At 38.7% G+C, this 26,149-nt stretch overlaps 1 protein-coding gene across 3 annotated transcripts in view; it reads right to left on the reverse strand.

The window, feature by feature from the left end:
- SGK3 (serum/glucocorticoid regulated kinase family member 3) overlaps nucleotides 1-26,106 on the reverse strand; it is a 113,161-nt gene extending 87,055 nt beyond the window's left edge. Inside the window, exon 1 of one of the 3 annotated variants that reach the window (XM_027127972.1) lies at nucleotides 26,008-26,106. The gene's annotated coding sequence lies outside the window, so the exon portion shown is untranslated. The remainder of the gene's footprint in view (nucleotides 1-26,007) is intronic. The other 2 variants (XM_027127975.1, XM_027127970.1) reach the window with 2 other exon arrangements.
- Nucleotides 26,107-26,149: the final 43 nt, after the last annotated feature.

Raw genomic sequence — 26,149 nt, forward strand, 5'->3', positions numbered from 1 at the left:
TATATTTTTATCTTATATTTATATATCTATATCTCCATTTCTATGTATAAACATATCTAAATAATCTGGACTGCCTCACTTCCTGACCTTTCTGAATAAATCAATTATCTATAAATAATTTCAAAAGCAAACAATTTTCCTAGAAAAATGCTAAAATTGATACAAAATTATCAAACCACTGATTTGAAATAAATTATCTCAATCTCAAATCCTCCTTAAATTCAAAGAAAAGCAAATGGATTTTTCATGAAATTCAGAGATTAAGCAATTTGCCTTGCAATTCCACTTTTGCTCATGTGCAATAAGGAACATGTATAAGAAGTCAGTGTTTGTAGCCAAAAAACTAGCAATGACCCGAAAGTCCATCGAGAGAAGAACAGATAACTAAATTGTGCAACAGTCATATAATGAGATATTATACAGAAGTGAAAATTAATGCACTACATCGGCATACATCAACATGGGTGAATGTCATCAATGTTACTTTTACTATGTTAAAAGTAAGTATCAGGAGTAATTATTCCATTTGTATAAGTTTCAAAAATGAAAAAAATTCAACGATTAGGGAAAAATACAAATGTTGCAAAAACTAGTTTTATAAAAAGTCAAGGGAATAATAAATACAAAGGTTTGTCATGGTTACTTGGGGGGTGGAGGGAGGTGAACTGAATTGGGGAAGGGCACATGGGGAATCTAATGTATTGCTAATATTCTGTTTCTTAAACTGGGTGATAGATACATGAGTATTTGGTTGTTATTCTCTACACTATGTACATATGCTATGAATTGTCTCTTATATGTGTTTAAAAATATGTTAAAAAAAGGAATGAACAGTTTATAAAAAATATTTTAAACAATGAAAATCTAAGTCCACTATATCCCTAGAATATTAAATCTTATTTTTTTTAAATAAAAGAAGTGGACATGGAGATTTTTAGTTTAATAAAAAATGGATCTATAAAGCTATATAGTATTTACCTTCAAAATTTAGAATAAGTCTTCCAAATGCAAGGAACAGCCCAGTAATAAAAATAATTTTTCTAACAGATGAAACATCAAATTTTGCCAATTTAGTTATATGGTGACCAAAGGTAACTAATTTCAGAAAGTATTTTAAAAAATAATATTCTGAATAATACAAAATGGATCCATCCCTTACTCCATATTTTCTTCACCTTCTCTCATATGAGCGCTTATGCAACTAGAATACTTAGTGAGAGTATCACTGGAAATAATTAATAGCAAAGTCAGAAATCCCTAATGGCCAACTCTGACACGATGGGTTTCAAATTGATGAGTCTACCATCTTTGTAAAAGTAACCCAGACAAAATTGATGACAATAGTATGTAGGCAGTTTTCACAATTAAAATTGATGAGCGTGCTCCATCTACTTGTCAGAGTAGAGAGTTTATTGATTTTAAAATCAGTGGTGTTAGAGGAAAATGCAAGTCAGGGCAGGGCTGGCCTGATCCTATAGGTCCCTAGCGTGAGTGGGCATTAAGTCAGGTCCAGGAGGATCGTGATTCTGGTGATGCCAGTAACAGTCTGGACAAAACATGCCCCACAGGCAGGATGAGCCCAGCATATTTATAGTACAGTAACAATAAAAAGGAAGAATCTATCAAGGCTTGACATATTCATAAATTTTCCTTGGTAATACCCAAAGCCTAAGTAGCTTGGCAAATAAATTATTCCCCAAATTTACAGTTCCCTCCACCAGTTCACCATTGTTTTTATAGGTTGCTAATTCAGCACAGACGGGATCAACTCTTTAGAAAGCTCTGAGCATAAATAAATACTACTTTAGTGGCAGTGGTTTTCGGAATTTACCAAAACTATCTCCAAATTAAATCTCCTAAGAATTAGTAAAAGAAAGGAGCTGTATTATATAACTTCCAACTGGTAGTTTTGACTCAGCAGAACATCCTAAGTAAGTAGGATGCAAGTAGGAGGAAAAGGCACTGTGCTAGATGCTTTACATACCTCAACAGAATGAGCTACCATTGATGGAGGCAAGCCCCGTGCTAAGGACTTCACATGCATTCTCTCATGGAATCTCTATAAGGAAACCTTATGAACTCCATTTTACAGATGGGGAAAATGAAATATTAAGTAATTTGTTCAAATTCACGTAGCAAATGGCAGTGCTGGCACTCAAGTCCAACACTTATGCTTGTGTTCTACCTGCCATGTTATGCTGTAAAACACACTGCATTAATTTTTGATAAAGACTGAGCAAATCAAACATATTTTTAAAAAACTGAATTGCTAAGTGGCTAGAAGTTTAAAAGATAAGAGGCTTTTTAGCTTTATCCTAAAACAGCACACATGTCAAAGAATGTGTGGAAAACAGCATGCCAATGAATACTTACACAAAGATTTCATCTTCATAAACGCATTAACATTGATTAATTAGGTCTCAACATCCCCATGTTGGAGAAACATCAGCATATCCCTTCCATTTTTAATGATGTATACAGAGGAACTTGTAAACTGAAAAGTTCAGGAAAGAACTTCTTGTTTTAAAATGTTGGCATAAAGAAGTTTCACCTCTTCCTCTCAGAAGTCATCTGAAAACAGGGAAAACACAAAACACAACAAAAACGCCATCCTACATGAAGCAGAAAGCCTGTGGATGAGTGGGAAATGGGTGCAGTGGCAGAAGGTGAAACCTGAGAGCCTGAGAGGGGACACTAGGTAGGAGCCAGCTGACCTAACCTTTAGGTCCCAAGAACAGGCTCAGGCTTTGGGGCAACAGGCAGGAAATGAGAGGCTTCTTATGTGGGAAAACTATATGGTCCTGAGAAGAGGGGCTGCTGATGAAATCTGTGATGGTCTCTACCTTTAACAAGTTCTACCAAGATACACAGAACTTTTATTCTGTTTTTAATATATTCTTTTAGTGTCTTACTCTTAAATAATTATCAGGCACTTAAGGAAACCTCTAACATAAAGGACCAACGTTAAAAAAAAAAAAAAACTAGACTACATTAAAAACAGAAAATAGAATGCTAGAAGTAGACAAAAGGTTTTCATCTACCAAAAAAAAAAAAACCACTTCATAGAGACAGAAGATATTATATGAATGAAAGATTTTTTTAAATAAAATAATCTTAAAAAGCACAATTAGAGAATAACAAAGAGCTCTTGGAAAGTGATGATGACAGCAAAAACAAAAAATTCAATGGAAAGGTTGGAAGAAAGTTGAGGGATTTTTATGGAAAGTAAAACAAAAACACCAAGAGACGGACAACAGGAAAACATCTAATAAATTTAGAGACCAATCCAGAAGATCATAACTAATCAAAGATCTACAAAGAGAAAACAGTGATAATGAAATTAGCAAAGAATTTTTCTTCTGAGACATGAACAACACAAATTCCAGATTTAAAAGGTACATTGAGGGGGGACTTCCCTGGCAGTCCAGTGGTTAAGACTCTGCGCTTCCATTGCAGGGAGTGCAGGGTCGATCCCTGGTAGGGGAACTAGGATCCCACAGGCCACAGGGCATGGCCAAAAAAAAAAGGTACATTGAGTACCTAGCACAATGGCTGAAGAGAGGTACCTCCTAAGGCAGATCATTGTAAAATTTCATTACAGAAGGTACCAAAAGGTCTTAAGAGCTTCCAGAAAGGAAGAAGAAGTTCACATACAAAAGTTCAGGAATAAGAATGGCATGGCTTCTTAATACCAACCGTAAAAACTAGAAGACAGTGGAGCAATGCTTTTAAAAGTCTGAAGGAAAACAATTTTCAACCAGAAAATTCTTATAGCCCGCCAAACTATCTCTCAATTGTGAAGGGCGAATATAGGCATTTTCAGATGATTTCATGTACTCCTTTTCAGCAAGCTATTGGACTATGTGCTCTACCAAAATAACAGAATAAACAAAAAAAGAGGCAGCAAGGGATCCAGCCCAGGTAAGAGAGGTGAAGAGAATTCCCAGAATGACAGCTGTGTGGTAGCAGTCCAGATGGGAACTGGAGTACAGAGGACTCCTAGAGGAAATTTCCAGAGGGGAAAATGGAGATACCAATCTGCTAGACTGAACTGTATGGGGAATTCTATGTCAAGGCTGCTTCCTAGGATTTAGGAAGAATTAGAGAAAAGTTCAAAGAAAATCAACACTTATGACGAACAAAATACCCTAGATACTATATATAAAGTGGAGAGGGTGGAGAATATTTAGAGTCTGAATGAGAAATCCCTGTCCTAAAGTATTATATAATCTAATTGGAGAGCTAATTCATAGATAAGATGTGAACCAGTGTTTTTCAAACTTTTTTTTTTTTTTTTTTTTTGTGGTATGCGGGCCTCTCACTGTTGTGGCCTCTCCCGTTGCGGAGCACAGGCTCCGGACATGCAGGCTCAGTGGCCATGGCTCACAGGCCTAGCCGCTCCGCGGCATGTGGGATCTTCCCGGACCGGGGCATGAACCTGTGTCCCCTGCATTGGCAGGCGGACTCTCAACCACTGCGCCACTAGGGAAGCCCTCAAACTTTTTTGACCAAGAGATAATTCTTAGTATGATGAGCCAGCACACTCATATATATCTATTACTGCAACAAAAGTACCACAGAACAAAAGCATTACCTCTTCTTATATACAACATATTTTGACATTTTCTCTTCTGGTCTATTTTATTCCAGGTTTTAAGTGATGGTCACAACCCACTAAATTGGCTTCACGAGTCTCTAATTGGTTGCAACCCACATTTTTAAAGCACTGGAAGAGACTATGGTACGTTTTATTAAAAAGAAAGAAGAAACACTCTAAAGGAGTAGAGAACTGGAGGAGGCAAGAAAGATAATAAGAAATCAGAGACTTGATAGAAGAAGTGTGTGAACCGAGCTTTCTAGAAAGTATCATAGTTTGACGAGCACTGAAAGGGAAAAAGGTTATGCCAGGTGAAGGGAAGGTAATAAAGACTTAAAATCAGGAAAACATAGGGTGTGCTAAAGGTACGACAGAGCAAAGGCTAAGTCTGGATGAAGGAGAGAAGTAGAAAATAGAGACAGAGAGGTAGGTTGGAGACTAATCACAAAAGGCTTGAACACTATGCTAAGGAGTCATGTGATTCTAATTGCACTGGAGATCCAAGTGGCAGATCCAAGGAAGGGCTCCAAGCACTGGGGAGGCTGGTGGCGGGGTGGGAAGGTGAAGATGAGAGTGGCGGGAGGAGTGTGCTAGCAAACTGCGGGGATGTCTATACCATCTCAGTACGACATTAATTTTACATGCATAAAGATTACATAAATTAAAAACAACATGATATGTGACTAGAAGCGGCGCAGTCAGCAAAACGAAAAGGAGCCTATTCTACTCATTCTGATTTGTTTTCCTCAAAGAAGAAGTAAGTCTCTGACAGGACAAAGAGATCTCCTTTCTTTTCCCTCACGGTCTACTACAGTAATACAGATAGCTCCTTGTACTGTACCTGAGTTCCAGCCTTAAGAAAGTTCTCTCACTTTCTTGAGCGCGCCAGGCTCTCTTCCTACTAGACTTCTGCACCTGCTGTTCCTTCAGCCTGTAACGCACAGCCCATCAACTGCCATCAAGCTGGATGTCACTGAGCCTGTGAAGCCCTCCCCGATCCCACAGCTGGGTTAGGCGCCCTTGCTGTGGGCTCCTAGAGGGGCACTTTACACCCTGTATCATAATTATTAATCTTCACAATTAGACCAGAATCTCCATGAGGGCAAAGATTATGTTGATTTTGATTATCACCAAAGCCCCATTCAATGGTACAGTGCCTGGCCCGTAGTGAGCATTCAATAAATATTTAGTGAATACAAAGTTTTCGTTTAGTTTACTAACATATAACTTTAAAGTCTATACGCTGATGCCAAAGCCTAGATTTGAAAAGTCAAAATCTGCTCCAAGGAAGAACAACCAGTCAAAACTTCCTGCCTACTCTGCCTGTGAAGTAAACTGATTTAGCTGCATGGACTGATTCTGTAGAAGCATTGCCCAAAATTAGGCTGAATAGGTAAGATGGGGTGAGGAGTTTGGACTTGAGCTAATAAAGAGCTATTGTAGGTTAAGAAAGGTAGGCATGCAATTAAAAAAGGGCTTTAAGAAGATTAGTCTCTTCTGGTATGTGGAATAGAATGAGGGTTATTTTTTTCCTCCATTTTGTTTTTAGCCTGTTTTTAAAGATGTGAGCAGATGACCAGACTGACATGAGCAATCAACTACAAAGGCTCAGTTTGCACAGATGAAGTTTAGTATTCATTCATGCAACAAAGATTTTTTTGAGGTTCTACTATGTTTTAAGAGCTGTGCTATATTACAGTCAAATAACTTTATATACTCTAACCTGACATTTAATGAAATAAATAAAAATTATTGAGCGCCAAGTCACAGTAATGTCAGCATTCTGGTGTAGTAAGGGGAGTCTTCCTGAAATGGCTGAACTTATTATTTTCATAGAACCAAATCACATTTTTCTAACTCTTTTTTTACTTTGTTGGTGCTCCTGTGTCAATAAATAATGTTAATGACAACTATGACTCCCACCTCTGGAATAAGCAGAAGCCCTGATGAGGGTGTCTCAGAGCACCCAAGACTTCCTTGTGGGCTGCAGGAGATATTTCCAAGACAATAGAGTGTTAGGATAGAAGTATCCAGAGGTTACAGTGGAAGCGCAGGGTAGAGGTCAGTGCTTAATTTTGGGGAGGCAGTGTAGGGACGAAAATGAAGGTTAAGGAAGATGCCCTAAAGAAGGTGGCTCTTGAGCTCAGTACCACTGACAATTAGGTAAGTTAGTGAACAACAGACGGACACACGGGTGCATGAGCATAGTGTGCGTGGAAGTAATTACTATTACTGGAGCTTTGGAACTGAAAGCATGAGTCCGAAAATTCCAGTAGATACGAAGAGGTTAGAGGATCACCGTAAGCCTGACAAGCCATGCTAAAGACCTTGACTTGATATTACAAGAAATGAAGAAGGTATTTATAGGTAGGAATGACAATGGTCAGATCTTCGCTTTAGGCCACTTTGAAAGCAATGTGGAGAATGAATGGAGGGGGGGCAGAAAAATTTCTTAAGAGGGGGCCACTGAAAAAGGCAGAAGATGATGAGGGCCCCAAGAGGCTATAGCAGACTTAGAACAGATGGGACAGACTTGAGAAATATCCAGGTGATAAAATCAGGAAGCCTTTGTAAATGACAGGATGTAGGCAGTAAGGGAGACAAAGCCTAGAATGCCTCTCAAGTTTCTGGGTGGATGGTGATGCCATAAATTGAACAGGGATGATAAAAGGAAGATGAAATTGGTGAAAAGTGGGGGTAGGGCATCAAGAGGAGAGTAGATATATTTTGTTGAATTTGAATTCAACACATGTTGAATTTGAACTACCTGCAGGGTAGCACTATGGGAAGCTGCTTATCTAGCAGTAGGCAACGGACATATCTGTCTGAAGGGCAAGGTATAAAGGTCAGGACAGGAATCATGGACTTGGGAGTCATCAGCTCAAGAGGCATGTAAACCAGGAAGAGTAACTTTAATCACCCATAGAGAGGGAGTGTAGCTCAAAGAAGGCAATGGGCTGAAGTCAGACACCTGGAGACACATTGTGGGCATGGGGTTATCACCTTGATCATCTCTAAAGAATCCTTCCTCCAGATTCTCCAGACCTCCTCCCTTAGAAGGAGCTTAATGACTTTGTGAGTCCAAAGGAAGACCACAGCTTCTTAGGACTTAATGAAGGAGAAGCTGTGGTCTTCCTTTGAAGTAATTAACAAAAAAAGAAAGTTAAGGCCATAAAATTTTATCCATTCAGAAGGTTATCAATTACAGACATTTACTGAGTTACCTACCATATCACAAGCACTGTGTTAAGTGCTTTACAAGCATTATTTATTTCAAACCCTGTGAGTTATGTCCTATTACTATGCCTATTCTACAGGTGAAGAAACTATAAGTGATGAATGAACACCTATTTGAACTATGGTCTGGGTGAATCCAGACCCCCATTCTTATCCACAATTAGTATAATCTCTCACAGGAGCTGAAAATAGATGAGTCACCAGAGGCAACCTGTTACTTCTATACACAACAATGCCTGTCGATGACATTCATTCCATTTTATAACATACATATTTTAAATAAATATTTTATTTTTACATATGATTACACTAAAGCTTGACTAAAGGTTCTATTAAATGCCACAGTCCAAAGACTCATTCTGCTTTAATTATAAGAGAAACATAAAAATTGAAACCTGAGTGGTAAACTTTAATGACAGACGTTAAAAGAAAATTGCTTTTTAAGCTGAAAATGTTAAGTCTGTAGCTAACTACCTCAGATGAAATGAAAAAGTGCTCCTTGCTTTTTCACAAGGAAAAGTAAGTCTGAAAGTCAATACTATCCACTAAAATAGGGCTAGATCAGGTGGGTCCTAGAAAGACTTAAGAGCAAATGCTGACCAGGGTAGAGCAGAATTACCCGACAAATACCTAGCCTTCGACACAATCACTTACCCAAAACCTTTTCCAAGTGTCCCAAACTTTATATTTTAATGATTAGAAAGTGCATGAGAAGAGACTTCCATTGAACATATACACCATCCTTTTCATTAAGGATTTGGGGAATCTGTCGTTTTAGGAGAGCTGTACACCTGACAGATCCTCCCATTTTTGTACATACTTACACAATAAACCATAATGACTCATTACCAACATCCTCAGTGTTTCGCAACTTGTTTTCCACTTTTCGCTCCTTTTAAAACTGAACTTAAGGCAATGTACACAGAATTACGGTAAATGAACTTTAATAGTAAGAGTTTAAAATTTAAGAAAAGAAAAACCCACAGGACACTTAGATGACTTGCCTCCTGGTTTTCCCATGAAACCTCAAATGGATATTTAAAGTGTATTCTTTTAATAGAGGCAGAAAAAAATTTAGTTCTCATAACTTCAATAATTTTTAAACAAGGTATACGACTATTATATTGTGATTTATATTAAGATTAGATACAGATATTGATATATTTCGTACATCTGTTTCTGGCACAGAACTAAAACGCTTAGAATTTCCTAAGTGATAAGAGAAATAAAGGTGAAATAGGTATCTTTTGTTATTCATATAATAAGCCTCTTTCAGTCACACCTAACTGTATGTTAACACAGTGATTTAGAAAGCCCCTAGGTAATTTAAGGCTGGGAACCGGTTGCTAGGGCAACCAATCTGATTAGTTAGAAGGTTGGAGCTTTTAGTTTCCCCCACCTCTGGGGAGGGGAGAGGGGCTGGAGGTTGAACCAATTATCAATGGCCAATGAGTTAATCAACCATGCCTACATAACAAAGCCTCCATAAAAACCCAGAAGGAGAGGCTGGGAGAGCTTCCAAGTTGGTGCACCTGGAGGTGTGGAGAGAGTGGCGCACCTGGAAGTGCCCTTGTCCTTTCCCACATACCCTCCCCTAAGCATCTCTGCCATCTGGCTGTTCCTGAGTTAGATCCTTTTATGATAAACTGGTAATCTAGTAAGTAAGCTGTTTTCCTGAGTACTGAGAGCCACTCTAGCAAATTAATTGAAACCAAGGAAGAAGTCGTGCGAAACCGATTTATAGCCCTTGGTCAGAAGCCCAGGTAACAACCTGGACTTGCAATTGGCAGTTAAAAGGTTGGGGTGCAGTTATTCAGAATTGAGCCCTTAACCTGTGAGATCTCCAAGTAGACAGTGTCAGCACTGAGTTAAACTGTAGGACACCCAGCTGGTGTCTCAGAATTGCCTGGTGTGGGAAAAACTACCACACATTTGGGAACCGGAATACAGAAATGTCAGAGTATTGCATGCAGTGAGTGTAAAGGAAAACAAAGTTTTGATTTGATTTTGATTCCATACAGCATTATTAAAGCCAGGCATTGGCTTCATTTAAAAGCAAAGGTGGGACTTCCCCGGGGGTCCAATGGTCCAGACTTTGCGCTTCCAATGCAGGGGGTGCAGGTTCAATCCCTGTTTGGGGAACTAAGATCCCACATGCCACGCAGCGCAGCCAAAAAAAAAAAAGAAAAGGTGACCAACCACAACAATTCATTCTCTGTCACACCATACGTCAACATTTCAAAATGGTAAAAATGCTCCTGAAATCTACATTATCATTAATTTTTTTATTAAAAATCACACAGACCCAGAAGACAAATATAACAAAAAGCAGCAATAGTTTCTCCAACAGCCTCTCATGATCTTAGTCACACTCCCAACCTACTTTTCACTATGATTCCTGCAGTGAATTCCACCAGTACATTTAGAATTTTTGCAAATTAAGTTAGAAGTACTTGTTCACCTCGATTCATCCCTGTGAATGGCTGTGTGGAACTCTAAATTTAAGTACAACTGCATTACTGTTCTCTGATTAGTGCAGAATAATTATTGGATTCTTGGCAATGCCAAGCTAAATGACACTGCAAAGAAACCCTTTGTTTTCAAATAAATCAGTGGTTGGCTTTAGATAATGCTCTAAAGAATCTTATTCATGTAGTGTACCCTAGTTAAAATTGTAAAAGTTGAGAACAAAAACAAAAACTTCCACCTCTATTAAAAGAATAATCTTTATTTAAAGCTTTTTTTTCTATATGAATTTAATAGAACCATAGAATTTTAGAGGTAGAAGAACTTTGGGTAATTTACCGTCAAAGAAAATAAAGTCACTTGCTAAGGATCACTTCACAGGTTAGTGGCAGATCTAACAGTATAACCTAGGCCTTCTAAATTCCCTAGTCTAGGCTACTAAATATTATAGAATGTTATGGACAAGTTAATATCAGCCAACGTTTATCAAGTTCCTACTTTGTGCCCTTAACTAAGGCAGGCATTTTCACATCTCTCATCTCTTCCCTAAGTCAGCTAAAAGATTTAAAAAGACTTGATAAAAGAATCACATCCACTCCTTTGGACATTCAGTGTTGCCAAAAGAGAATATGCCACATGAACTAAATGGCAAGAGGTAATTCAATTACTGCAATGACTATACTACTGAATAGGCTGTGTTCCAACAACACACTTCACTCTCAGGAATTTCCCTCCCAGAGGTAAATAAGGATTTAGAAAGCCTAGGAATGCATTTCTGGGTACCAGCCCCTCTGCCAAGGACCAATAAAGACTTCTGCAGCTACCTCCTCCTCCTCCTATTTCTATACTTTTTCCACTATCACATTCTTTTTGATTCTTCTGTAGTTGTTGTTTGTTCTCCAATTAATGCTTTCTCCTGATCTGCTGTTCCCCACAACCCCCTGCCACCATAATCTAGAAATGATGTAGCATTTCTCCTCTACGTTCTGATCCGTTCCTTTTATCTACCTAGGCCAAATGGCCTTCCAAAATGGTCACTGTTAGAAGACAGGATTCATTAAATGAGGGATCACTCTTACTACAAATACAGTTGTTTTTTTAAAACAACACTAAAATGTGGGTTTTTTTATAATTTCAAAACAATAGTTTATTTTTTAAATACAGAATAATTTCTATTTGTGCTACAAGGCAAAGTCAAATATTGTCTTTACAAACACATGGTGCTAAAATGCCCAAGTATTTTTAGTTGAGGAAAATAATTTACTGGTATTCATATGTAGATACATTTTTTTTTTTTTAAAGAAGATGTTGGGGGTAGGAGTTTATTAATTAATTAATTTATTTTTGCTGTGTTGGGTCTTCGTTTCTGTGCGAGGGCTTTCTCTAGTTGTGGCAAGCGGGAGCCACTCTTCATCACAGCGCGCGGGCCTCTCACTATCGCGGCCTCTCTTGTTGCGGAGCACCTGCTCCAGACGCGCAGGCTCAGTAGTTGTGGCTCACGGGCCTAGTTGCTCCGGGGCATGTGGGATCCTCCCAGACGAGGGCTCGAACCCGTGTCCCCTGCATCAGCAGGCAGATTCTCAACCACTGTGCCACCAGGGAAGCCTGATATGTAGATACATTTTAAATTGCCTCTGCTAACTGGATCTCACATGGCCTCTCTACTATTGCAAATTTTTTTTTTTTTTTTTTTTTTTTGTGGTACGTGGGCCTCTCACTGTTGTGGCCTCTCCCGTTGCGGAGGACAGGCTCCGGATGTGCAGGCTCAGCAGCCATGGCTCACGGGCCTAGCCGCTCCGCAGCATGTGGGATCTTCCTGGACCGGGGCACGAACACGTGTCCCCTGCATCGGCAGGCGGACTCTCAACCACCGCGCCACCAGGGAAGCCCCATTGCAAATTTTGAAATGTGTATTTCATAGAATTCTTGGAGGTACGGATCAAATAATGTTACCATGAAATACCAGAAAGAAAATTTAACCATTTACTAATTCTGGTTACCATGAAGATGTAGTACTATTTGTTACTTTTTTTGGAGCTGTCATCTCAACCACACATTAGCAAATAAACTTTTAATTCCTAACAAATAAGTTGATCAAACAGGAATGTTCATTTATTTGAGATGAGTGTCAATACAGTTTCAAAAACATTCCAGAGCACTTTACTAGCAAATCCTATCACATATAGACAAAAGAATCATGGACCTGAGAAAACAGCACTGAACTAAAGTTACATTTAAATTTAAAATTTGAAAGTAAATAATTTTATAACTTAATTCTGTTTAAATAGCCCACTAAAACAACATTGTAAGTTTGCATTTGAGTCTTTTATCTTGATAGCAGGTTTTCACATTTATACCAATATGAAACATTAAAATAATGTTTAAAAATATTAAGAGGAACAACCAGGAAGAAGGTTAATAAGGAAAGAGAAGATGTGAACAACACCATAAATCAACTGGACCTAATAGATATCTCTGGAACATTCCTCCCAACAAAAGCAAAATACACATTCTTCTCCAGTGCACATAAAGCATTCTCTAGGATAGTCTATATATTAGGCCATGAGAAGGCCTCATTAAATTTACAAGGACAGAAATCATACAAAGTATGTTCTCAGAAAACAATGGATTTAAATTAGAGAGCAATAAATTATTAGAGAGATGCAAATCAAAACTGCAGTGAGGTACCACCTCACACCAGTCAGAATGGCCATCATTAAAAAGTCTACAAATAACAAATGCTGGAGAGGGTGTGGAGAAAAGGAAACCCTCCTACACTGTTTGTGGGAATGTAAGTTGGTGCCGCCACTGTGGAAAACGGTATGGAGGTTCCTCAGAAAACCAAAAATAGAATTACCATATGATCCTGCAATTCCACTCCTGGGCGTATATCCAGACAAAACTCTAATTCAAAAAGATACATGCAACCCTATGTTCATAGCAGCACTATTCACAACAGCCAAGACATGGAAACAACCTAAACATCCATCGACAGATGAATGGATAAAGAAGGTGTGGTGTGTATATACAATGGAATACTACTCAGCCATAAAAAAGAACAAAATAATGCCATTTGCAGCAACATGGATGCAACCAGAGATTATCATACTAAGTGAAGTAAGTCAGAAGGAGAAAGGCAAATACCATATGATATCACTTACATGTGGAATCTAAAATATGACACAAATGAACCTACCTATAAAATGGGAACAGAATCACGGACATAGAGAATAGACTAGTGGTTGCCAAGGGGGAGGAGGGTGGGAGAGTGTTGGATTGGGAGTTTTGGATTAGCAGATGCAAACTGGTATATATAAAATGGATAAACAACAAGGTCCTACTGTATAGCACAGGGAACTATATTCAATATCCCCTGATAAATCATAATGGAAAATAATATGAAAAAGAATGTATTTATATGTATAACTGAGTCACTTTGTTGTACAGCAGTAATTAACACAAAATTGTAATTCAACTATACTTCAATAAAATGTAAATTTAAAAAAAATTAGGGAGCAATAACAAAAGGAAATTTGGTAAATTCACAAATATGTGGAAATTAACACACTCTTAAGTAACCAATGAGTCAAAGAAAAAAAAATCACAAGAGAAATTAGGAAATACTTTCAAATGAATAAAAATGAAAACATAACATACCAAAAATTCCAGAATTCAGCTAATATAATGTTTGGAGAGAATTTTATAGCCATGAATGCCTATATCAAAGGAAAAAAAATTCAGAATAACAGCCTAACCTTCCCCCTTAAGAAACTAGAAAAAGAAGAGAGCTAAACCCAAAGCAAGCAGAAGGAAGAAAGTCATAATGATTAGAGCCGAAATTAATGAACGAGAATAGAAAAACAATAGAGAAAAATCACTGGAAACAAAAGTTGCTTCTTTGGAAAAAATTTAACAAAATTGGTAAACCTTTACCTAGACTGATTGAGAATAAAAGAGAAAAGACTCATTACTAAATAAGGAATGATAGAGGGAACAACACTACCAACCTCACAGAAGTAAAAAGAATTTTAAAAGAATACTATGAACAACTGTATACCAACAAATTAGATAACCAGATGAAATGAACAAACTTGTAGAAAGAAAAAAGCTACTGAAACTAAGTCAAGAAGAAATAGAGGGCTTCCCTGGTGGCACAGTGGTTGAGAGTCCGCCTGCCGATGTAGGGGACACGGGCTCGTGTCCCGGTCCAGGAGGATCCCACGCGCCGCGGAGCGGCTGGGCCCGGGAGCCATGGCCGCTGAGCCTGCGCGTTCGGAGCCTGTGCTCCGCAGCGGGAGAGGCCACAACAGTGAGAGGCCCGCGTACTGCAAAAAAAAAAAAGAAGAAGAAGAAATAGAACCTATCTGAGTATATACATAACAAGTAAAGACTGAATTAGTAATCTGAAAAAAAAAAAAAAGTCCCACAAAGAAAAGCCCAGGTCCAAATGGCTTCATTGGTGAATTCTACCAAATATTTGAAGAAGAATTAATATAAATCATTCACAAAATCTACCCCCCCCCCGCAAGAAAAAAGAAGAGGAAGGAACTAACAAGGCCAGTATTATCCTACCAAAACCAAATGAAGATATCACAAAAAACGAAAGTTATAGGTCAATATAGGTGCAAAAGTCCTCAATAAAATACCAGTAAATCAAATCGAGCAACATATAAAAAGGATTATATACCATGACCAAATATGATTTATCCCAGGAATGCAAAGTTGGTTTATCATCTGAAAACTAATCAATGTAATACACTGTATAAACAGAATAAAGGACAAAAACCACACAATCATCTCAATAGATGCAGAAAAGGCATTCGACAAAATCTAACACTCTTTAATTATAAAAGCATAACAAACTTCAAACAGAAGAGAATTTCCTCCAACTAATAAGGGGCATCTACAAATAAACCAGTTAACATCACATGTAATGGTGAAAGACTGAATGCTCTTCCCCTGAGATCAGAAATAAGACAAACATATCAGCTCTCTTCACTTCTCTTTAACACTGAAGGTTCTAGCCAGAGCAACTAGGCAAAAAAAAAATTATAAAAGCCTTTCAGGTTGATAAGGAAGACTAAAACTATCTCTATGAGCAGATGATATGATGATACAGCTGTCTCTTGGTATCCATGAGGGACTGGTTCCAGGAGCCCCTGCAGATACTGAAATTGGATGCTAAAGCCCCTTATATAAAATGGAATAGTACATGAATACAGTCCACCCTCTGTATCTGGGGATGCGAAACTCCCAAATATGGAGGGTGGACAGCGTAAAAAATCCTGATGAATCCACCAAAAAACTATTTAAACTAACAAATAAGTTCAGCAAGAACAAAGAATACAAGATCAATATTCAAAAATTGTACTAATATAATGTTATATAAATTATACTCGATTAAAAAATCAATTGTATTTCTATACAGTAGTATGAGTAAACATTAAATGAATTAAAAAAACAATTCCACTAACAATAGCATCAAGAAGAATAAGATACTTAGGAATAAATTTTAACAAAAGAAGTGTAAGGCTTGTACACTGAAAACTACAAAACATTGTTAAAAGAAATTATAGAAGGCCTTAATAAATGGAAAAACAACCAATGTTCATGGATCTGAAGACTAAAATATTGTTAAGATGGCAATACTCTCCAAACTGATCTACAGATTCAATGCAATCCCTATCAAAATTCCTTGCCATTTTTTCATAAATTGACAAGCTGACCCTAAAATTCATATGGAAATGCATTTGACCCAAAATAAGAGAGTAATCTTGAAAGAGAACCAAGTTGGAGGACTCACACTTTCTGGTTCCAAAACTTACTACAAAGCCACACTAAGCTAAGATAACGCAGCGTGGCACTGGCATTAAGACAGAGCTTTCCACTTATACGCAGAATCTAAAAAATAAAATAAAAGAATGAATACAAAAAAATAGAAACAGTCTTATAGATACAGAGAACAAACTAGTGGTTACCAGTGGGAGAGAAGTGGCGGGGAGGGGAAAGATAGGGGAAAGGAATTAAGAGGTACAAACTACTAGGTATAAAATAAATAAGATAGGGCTTCCCTGGTGGCGCAGTGGTTGAGAGTCCGCCTGCCGGTGCAGGCCACATGGGTTCGTGCCCCAGTCCGGGAAGATCTCACATGCCGCAGAGCGGATGGGCCCGTAAGCCACGGCCGCTGAGCCTGCTCCGGAGCCCGTACTCCGCAACGGGAGAGGCCACAACAGTGAGAGGCCCGCGGACCACAAAAAAACAAAAAACAAAACCTAAAAAAACAGATCAACGATCTAAAAGTAAGAAATAAAACTATAAGGCTCTTAGAAGAAAATACAGTAGTAAATCTTTGTGACCTTGGGTTAGGCAATAATTTCTTAGATTACTGGCATGACACCAAAAGCACAAGTGACAGAAGAATAAATTAACTGGACTTCATCAAAATTAAAAACTTTAGTGCTTCAAGGGAAACCATAAGGAAAGTGAAAGAGAAAATCCACAAAATGGAAGAAATATTTGTAAATCATATAATGTGCATCCAGAATATGTAGAGAACTCGTACAATTCAGCAAAAAAAGACAAATAACCCAATTAAAAAAAATCTGAAAAGACATTTCTCCAAAGAAGGTTACAAATGATCAATAAGCACATGAAAGATGCTCAATATCATTAGTCATTAAGAAAATGAAAATCAAAACCTCAGTGAGATACCACTTCACACCCACTAAAATGACTAAAGTCCAAAAAGACAGACAATAAGTGTTGGTGAGGATCTGGAGAAATTTGAACCCTCTTACCTTACTGGTGGGCTTGTAAAATAGTGCAGATACTGGAAGACAGTCTGGCAATTCCTCAAAAAGCTAAACTGAGTTACACATGACCCAGCAATTCTGCTGCTAGCTATACACCCAAGAGAAATGAAAGCAGATGTCCATACAAAAAACTTCACATGAATATTCACAGCAGCATTACTAATAACTGCCAAAAAGTGGAAACAACCCAACTGTCCATTAATAGATGAATGAATAAGCAAAATATGGTATATTGATAAAATGGAATATTTTTCAGCAATAAAAAGACATGAAGTACTACATGCTACAATGTGGATGGACCTTAAAAACATTATGCCAAGTGAAATAAACCAGTCACAAAAGACCACATATCATAAGATTCCACGTTGTTGTTTTTTTTTTTTTTTGGTCGCGGCTCGAGGGATCTTAGTTCCCTGACCAGGGACTGAACTCCGGCCATAACAGCGAAAGCGCCAAGTCTTAACCACCGGACTGCCAGGGAATTCCCATAAGGTTCCACTTTTTATGAAATATCTAGAATAGGCAAATCTATATATACAGAAAGTAGATTCATCATTGCCACAGGCTGGGGGGAGATGGGAACAGGTAGACAGGGAATGAGGGATGAGTGACTGCTGATGAGTCCAGGGTTTCTTTAGGGGATGATGAAAACGTTCTGGAATTAGACAGTGATGATGTCTGCACAATTCTGTGACTAAACCACTGACTTGTACACTTTAAAAAGATGAATTTAATGGCATATCAATTAAGTCTCAATAAAGCTGCTTTTTTCTCTTTAATGTATTGTATTAAGTGTAAGAGACTCCACTGTATGCTATGGGTTTATTCTGTCTTCTCCATTCACTTTCTGTGACATTTTAAACTTTTCTTGTCATTTGAATTTCCTCAGTATCTTTCTCACAATCTTTACCCAGAACATAAATATATTTTATTACATAACAGAATCATAGGAATTCAGACCTAAAATGTTCTTTCATTCCTACTTAGTTAACAAGAGCTCATCCCACTATGTGCCAAGACACAATATACTTGCGTTAGCTAATACCCAACATAAATCAGCAAAATGATAGACTGTACTGGCTGATGGCTCTATTTCCAAGGATTAATATAAATAGGGCTGGTTATCACCATTAAGGGATTTCAGAATATGACAACAGCATTTGTCAGTGTTGGCAAAGTTCATTGGGCACTGGTTGCTAAGAGTAGGAATTTGACAGCTCTGCAGATCAAACATAAGACATTCAAATTCTATAGGTTAAGAAAATTTAACATATCCAGCAATTAAATTTAGAATTTTAAGCTCTTTTCTATTAGGGAAGAAATATACGATATTTAAAACATTTTCAATAGCTTCCTTCCTGAAGCCTGGCAGCAGTTTCTAGATTAAAACATTAATATCATCTCAGAACCATAAAGTAAAAATGAAAAGCCAGTTTTCAAAACTCATTTAACCATTGCCTCATCAGCAGATGGTAATCAGAGTTACCTGTAAATCATTTCTGCCTGTTCTTTCTGATGAGGGGCTTTGAGGGGAGTCAGCCTTTACCCACTTCTCAAAAGCACAGGGGACCCCCTGGTAAAGCCACGTAGACCTGATCAGATCAGCTCTGCCCCGTGTTGGCCACACATGGCCACCTTCAAAGCCTCACTAAACCCTAATTTGCTCATCTGTAAAATGAAACTACCACCTACACCACGGAGTTATTATGAGTATTTAATAAAATAAAGTCTCTAAAGCACCCAGAACATGGTAGGTACAAAATAAATATTAGAACTCTTTGCTCTTCAAAAACTACAAAAATCGTGCTGAATGAAACTATTTGGTTTAGCTTGTACTGAAAAGAGCAGAATTATCTGAAAACTAAAAGTAGACCAACCTTTATTTTCTAAAATCACCAAACCCACAGACAATTTTTAAAACTACTTTTACAGTGGTTTATATATTCACCTGGTTAAAAAACAAAGAAAATATAAAAGAGACTCAGTGAAAAGTCTGCTTCCCACTCCTGTCCCCACCCACCCAGTTCTCATTACCCAATCCCCAAAATAGACAGAAACACTGTTAATCTCTTATGTATCCTTATTTATGCTTGGACAAAGCGAAAATATATTTTTTCTTGTTTTTCTACACAGAAGTAGCAACTTATATATATCATTCTACATCTCAAAGGCAAAATTTTATCCTAAAATGTTCCAATGAAAGTGTGAAAATGAATAAAGGAAATGTTATTTAAAATAGAAGCAAAAATAAACAAATGGAACTACATCAAACTAAAAAGCTTTTGCACAGGGCAGGAAACTATCAACAAAATGAAAAGGCTGCCTACTGAATAGGAGGAAATATTTGCAAACGATATATCTGATAAGGGGTTAATATCCAAAATATACAAAGAACTCATACAGCTCAACATCAAAAAACAAACAACCCAAATAAAAAAAATGGGCAGAGGACCCAAACAGACACTTTTCTAAAGATGACATACACATAGCCAACAGGCACATGAAAAGATACACAACATAACTAATCATCAGTGAAATGCAAATCAAAACCGCAATGAGATACTACCTTACCCCTATTAAAATGGCTATCATCAAAAAGACAATAAATAGGGACTTCCCTGGTGGCTCAGTGGTTAAGAATCTGCCTGACAACGCAGGGGACACAGGTTCAAGCCCTGGTCTGGGAAGATCCCACATTCCACAGAGCAACTAAGCCCATGCGCCACAACTACTGAGCCTGCGCTCTAGAGCCCGCAAGCCACAACTACTGAAGCATGCACGCCTAGAGCCCATGCTCCACAACAAGAGAAGCCACCGCAATGAGAAGCCCGTGCACCACAATGAAAAGTAGTCCCCGCTCACCACAACTGGAGAAAGCCCGCATGCAGCAACGCAGCCAAAAATAAATAAAATTTTTTAAAAAATGATGTTAATGTTAGTAGGAATTTGAAATAAAGGAAATCTACGGCAGAGACAAAAATCAAAGGGGAAAAGGGGCATAGTCTTATAAATCTCTTAAAAACTCTTCTCTGCTAAAATACTGGAGAATCTTAACTTCCATTAAATAAAAAAAAATCATTTCCTACAGACAAAAAAATAAATTAAACCAAATATTCATGAGAAGACAGAGTGGGGGTAAAAGGAGATGAATTAGAAAAATGAAAGGTACTGATGTCAAAATGGGCTAAAAAAATGTAAACTATGCACCACTATGTACACTTAGAACTACAAAACCAACAACCATTTTTTAAAAATTATAGTATAATCTTAACTTCTGAGTGTTTATTAACAGTGGTCCAGGTTCAAATAAGCAAATAATACAGTGCTTTCATGTTTAAGGCATCATCAATTTTAGCACCATGTTGTTTGGAAGCAGAATAAAAATGTCTTCTCAAAACCTTTTTCATTCATGTTTATGAAAAAATAGGCCTTTACTCTCAGTGTAACCTAAGTAGCTATTGCCTTGGTACTGAGCTCCTCATAATGTTTGGCCCAAGCACCTTTACAGGTGAGCTGAAGTTGGTATGAAGTCAGCTACCTGGGCTTGATCCCCAACATGCACGTTTTGAGAGAGTCCCCAGGGACACCTTAATATTCCTGCAGCCAGCATTGTTTCTTCACTAATTCCCAAGGATGGAAGGCTGATCTACATGTGCTTCTCACCAATACATTTCTCTGCTCATGAAAGTCTGGAAGAAAAGCGTTTGGAACCTTGATACACCATTTCTCAAAGACTGCTAACCTCTGGTCTCAGATAACCTTCTTAGTCTTCAACTTACTTAAAAACAAAGAGATTGTTTTTAAACCAGAGATCTAGAACTTCAGATGTATTTCCTAAAGGAATCAGTGATTTTACCTAGAAATGAGCTTTCAAGACCAAAGCACACTCTACTCAATCTAACATCTTCAATGGGGAAAAAAAATAGCACAAAACAATGCTACTGCAGTGACTTGAACCAAAAAATATATATAAACGGTTTTAAATTTTATCATACATGCCAGTGCTTAAGGAAAAACAGCTTATTTAGAGGCGAGGAGGTGGGTGGAGACTTCTGTGGAAATTCTGAAAGAAATTACTGGGTATTCTCAACTACTAGTTCTTTATAATATCTACCTTTCCTCCCAAACTAAAAGCTTTCCTTTTCCTTATTAAAGGCTTGTTCTTAACTGTATCACCATGATTAGTATCTTCTTTGCTCAAGACCAAAATGAAGAAAGTGCGATGGAGAAAGGACAGAGAGAAATTTTCTTAAAGCAAAAGCTGGAAGAAGAGGAAAAAAAGAACAAGGTTAAAAGGGGGACTAAGCTCTCAGAAAGTGGAGGAAAGCCACAAAAGTATATAAGAGAAAAGTGTGGGCGACAGCCTGTGCACATGTGCTGTGGGAGAAGAAAAAGGGCGTGGAGAGATTAGCCCAGACAGATGCTGTCTGGAAAAACTGGTGGGGTTAGTAACTAGAGAGTTGTATGCATGAAATTATACTAAATCAAGTGTTACTAACTCTGAGATAGCCTATAATATAAGAGGATCACAAGAAACTTCAAGGTCACTTATTCCTACCATTGGAGGGAGCTTTGTTAAACCAATTACTCCAAACAATGTACTTATCATTAGGAGACTATTTCAAAACATCTGAAGTTCAACTGTTCTAATTTTTAACTGAATTCAACATTTTTTCCTTCGTTCAGGTCCATTATTTCTGCTTTTCCTTTAGTGATCATAATCTATGATATAAGAATATTCTATCATTTCTCTTCTTAAATATCTTGTATTTTAGATGTACTTAGAATATTGACTGACCTCCATCAAAAGGATATATGCTTTTTGCTGATCTGAATGGATTTGTCCATCCACACACCCTTATCTCATCCTCTTTATGAGCAGTAGTATAAATTTCCAGTAGTGTTATCCAGATTTGGGGAATGGCAGGTGGCCAGGAAATGTAGTAAAATAATTGGTTCAAAAGTGCCTGGAATCTATGACGTTGGTTGACTAAATAAACATGATTCTCTAACCAACAAAGCAAGCCCGCATAAAAGAAAAATTTTAATGTCATTGGAAATATGGATATGCACACACAAATGAAAGTTTAGAAGGATATACTCTAAAATGCTAATAGTGATTATTGAGTGGTAGGTTTACTGATGATACTTTTTTTCTTTGAATTTTTCTTAAAAATATTACTTTGGTGATTTAAATATTTTTAAAAGAACATACAGATAATAGAAATACAAAATGGATAAATTATTAACTACAAAGTGGAATACTATGCAGCTGTCAAAAACAATGATGTAGGGGGTTTCCCTGGTGGCGCAGTGGTTGAGAGTTCACCTGCCGATGCAGGGGACACGGGTTTGTGCCCCGGTCCAGGAAGATCCCACATGCCGTGGAGCGGCTGGGCCAATGAGCCATGGCCGCTGAGCCTGCGCGTCCGGAGCCTGTGCTCTGCAACGGGAGAGGCCGCAACAGTGAGAGGCCCGCGTACCGCAAAAAAAAAAAAAAGTGAAATGAGAACAAAGATTCCACTATAAGGAATGCAATAGGTAAAGGAAAACAGAGACACTGAGTCCCTTAAAATAATGTGGGAGCTGTTTCTGTCAGGAATAACGTGTTACATAATTCGAGTTTCATGAATCAGCAGTTTAGTCAGTAATTTACATGATTTTTTTTAAAAGAGAAAAAAAAAAACCAACCCTGAGGATTGGAAAAGGTAAAGTGGTTTCTGAACAAGGCAGGTTTCAAAAGTATTTTATTCCACCCCCACGCAGAAGAAGGCTGACAGGCAGATGACTTGGTCTGGCTTCATTAAGGGTTTCCTACCGTCTAGTATCCCTCATGGGAAGGGCCACTCCATCTCTCATTTTTCTCGATAGCCCTTCCCAATTCCTCCCACTAGGTAATGGCCATATTGACCTCTCTCACTGAAAGTTATCCATCTGGAGGTAACATACTTTAGGATACAGAGTTATATTTGAAGGATAAAAAGTTGAGGGATTTTTTGTTGCTGTTGTTTTTTAAAAGACCCTTTATATTAAAGTAATTGCAATACTTCAAAAAACACAGTAGTGATGTCAGACACTTCAAAACAAATTACAATACCTATGGTCATTGTATGTGAACTTGATCATAAATCTAGGTAGCTGAATCATTTCACTTACGTTGAAAACCTACAGTGATTTGTAGTCCTTAAAAATGACCTTAAATGAGCAGGGAGAGACAAGAAAGCTGTCAACACAAACACGAAATCTATGTGTCCAATCTTAACTCTCTCCAATTCAGAGGAGAAAAGTAGGATGCTTGAGAAAGGAAAAAAAATAACAAACCTATTTGTTTTTTCAAAAACCAGAGATGAGGGACTTCCCTTGTGGCCCAGCGGTTAAGACTCCACGCTCCCAAAGCAGGGGGCCCAGCTTCGATCCCTGGTCAGGGAACTAGATCCCACATGCTGCAACTAGAAGATCCTGCATGCTGCAAGGAAGATCCTGCATACTGCAAATAAGACCCCACGCAGCCAAATAAATTAATTAAAAAAAAAAAAACAGAGATGCTAAATCCCAAGAAATGAGTCTAAAGGGCATTCCATCTCATCCCTTTTGTAGAAAATATGTTGTAGCAGATACTGTTTGAAATAACAGAGAAACATTGGACTAGGCCTGGCAATCTCTTAGGCACAAATCAACTAAGGGGTTTGAGAGGCATAATGTTTTGAAATAGCAAGAAATCTGAAGTCATTGGGAATCATTTATTCCACAAATGTTTATTACAGGCTGGCATGTGCCGGACATTGTCCACACACCTGCTCTCCATTCAAGCTCTGCCTCTTACCAGCTGTGCCACCCTGGATAAAGCATTTTAATATTTCTATGCCTCAGTTTCCTCATCTGTAAAAAAAGGAATAAAAAATGGCTACCAACCTCACAAGGACCCTCTGAAGAGCAAATAAGTATACCTGGAAGGACTTTGTAAACCATGAAAGTGTTAGTTGTCATTTGGCTGAATTGAATTCATGAATGCCTGTGTGCCATAAATTATATCAGAGGAAAGTGAGCCTTCCTGCTTCTGGGAGACACTTCATAATCTTATTAAATAAGGCTTAGAGTGTCATTTAATCATCTCCCTGGAAATTTAAATATATGAAACAGAGAGAGAAAGCTAGTATGACGTGCAGATTTTGACGTTAGATTCATAATCACCATAATGACAAGAACCGTGTTTGTTTTATTCACCATTTTGGGTCTCAATCTGGCCATCAGGCCAAGGCACTCATTTGAAGAGGACACTTAATCCTGGAAAATATGCTCTCTACATATCTGCAAATCACAAAATGGTTACCTAGAAGGTTGATCCATCAACTCAGTGTTACCTGCAGCAAATGGCAGTAAAATTACAAAGCATTATTTGTTACATTGATGTGTTCAAACAAAAATGTTCTATTTTATGGTACATTTCAAGTTCAGTCTGACCCTAAAATATAAGCTACAGTCAAATAAATTGTCAATCATATCGGGAAGGAAACAAAATTAGCCTCAGTGCAGTGGCACTTGAAGAAAGGGGGAAGTTCTGGTCTCTCCAGAGTTAGCTAAGGATGGGCACTATGGCAGATGAGAAAGACCATGTTACGGAAGATGCTAGGCATGTGGCCAGAGATCTGCAAGGAAGAGGTCTCACTCCCGTGGCTCCAGACTCCCTTCCCCCAGGGAGTGGAGGGGTGGTGGCTTGCTTACAGGACTGGAAACAGAGAGCCAGAAGGCACACCCAGTCCTAAAATATGCCTGAAACTTCCTCTAATGTTTCTAGCTCTTGCAATGACATTCAGGGAACTGAAGCATGCATAGCCTCTTCGTTGTTAGAACTGCTATAATTTAACATTTTGAGTTAATATTTATAAAGCATTTAGAAAGAGCCTAACACATGTAAGAGCTATCTAAGTGTTTGATAAATAAATAAAGCACTTCCCAGATTGGCCAGGTGAATTATTAACCTAGTGACAAAGTAGAGAATCAAAATACACAACGATCTACTATTTTTTTTACCTTGATAAAGCTTTGGAAACTGTCGTGCTCTGTATTTATTCCTGCACCTCAAGTGTACCCTACAGAGTCTTGTGCAGAACTGAAATTCTAATCATGGTTCAGAGATCACTGCAAAATTAAATAATGAAAGAGTTTAAGTCTCAAGAGATGAATTCTCTTTTCCATCTTTCCAAGTAACCACCACTGAAAAGGACAGAATCTAAAAATCTCAAAGCATTTCTAGATGGCACATACCAATGCTAAGGTGGGAATCTATAGAGCCAGATGCACTTTAAAAGGCATAGAAGGGGTTCAAATCACAGGGAACGTAAAGGGCAGCCACGCACGGAAGTCGCAGACTACAGGTCCGCTGACAACAGGTTAATGATTTCCATGCCCTCCGCTCCGAGGCCTCCTCCATCCTGGTTGCTCACAGATGACCCGCATCCACTCTTGACCTCAGGTTGTGGCGTGGGTGGGATCTCCCACCCCCCCGGTTCCCGGCTCCTCTACGCTCCGAAACCGCTCACGGGTTAACAAAACCCGCCCCCCGCGCCAAGACACCACTCGGGCGTTTAGGAATAGGAAGGCAGAATCTGAGTTCACCTCGAGGAAACAAAGACCACAAAACTCTCAGAGCCGAAGGCTGGGCCGGGGGTATGGTTCTTCCCCTCCGACCAACTCGGAGGTTTCCAGGCTGAGGGAGGGGGCGCTGCCAGGGGACCCGGGAAAGTCACGTTATCTCTGGGAAGAGGCAGCAGGCGAGGCCCGGGCTCCCCTCGCCCCGCACCGTCTCACCTGCCCGAGGGGCCTGACTGCGGCCCGGAAGCGCGCGGACCCTGCCGCCCGCCCACCCGCCTCGGGTCCCGGCGGCTCCGCACTTACCCGGCTCCGTGGTGCTGCCTCCCCGCGCGGCGGGCGCGGAGCCGAGCGCACTCGCGCTTCCTCCTTCCCGGCAGGGCCGCCGGGCGCTGGCGCTTCCTCCCTGACGCGTCACGGCGGCCGGCTCCTCCCGCAGGGTGCGCGG

The sequence above is a fragment of the Aethalodelphis obliquidens genome, unplaced genomic scaffold, assembly GCF_003676395.1.
Source record: "Aethalodelphis obliquidens isolate GAN/ISIS:26980383/991018 unplaced genomic scaffold, ASM367639v1 scaffold33, whole genome shotgun sequence".
Lineage (NCBI taxonomy): Eukaryota > Metazoa > Chordata > Mammalia > Artiodactyla > Delphinidae > Aethalodelphis > Aethalodelphis obliquidens.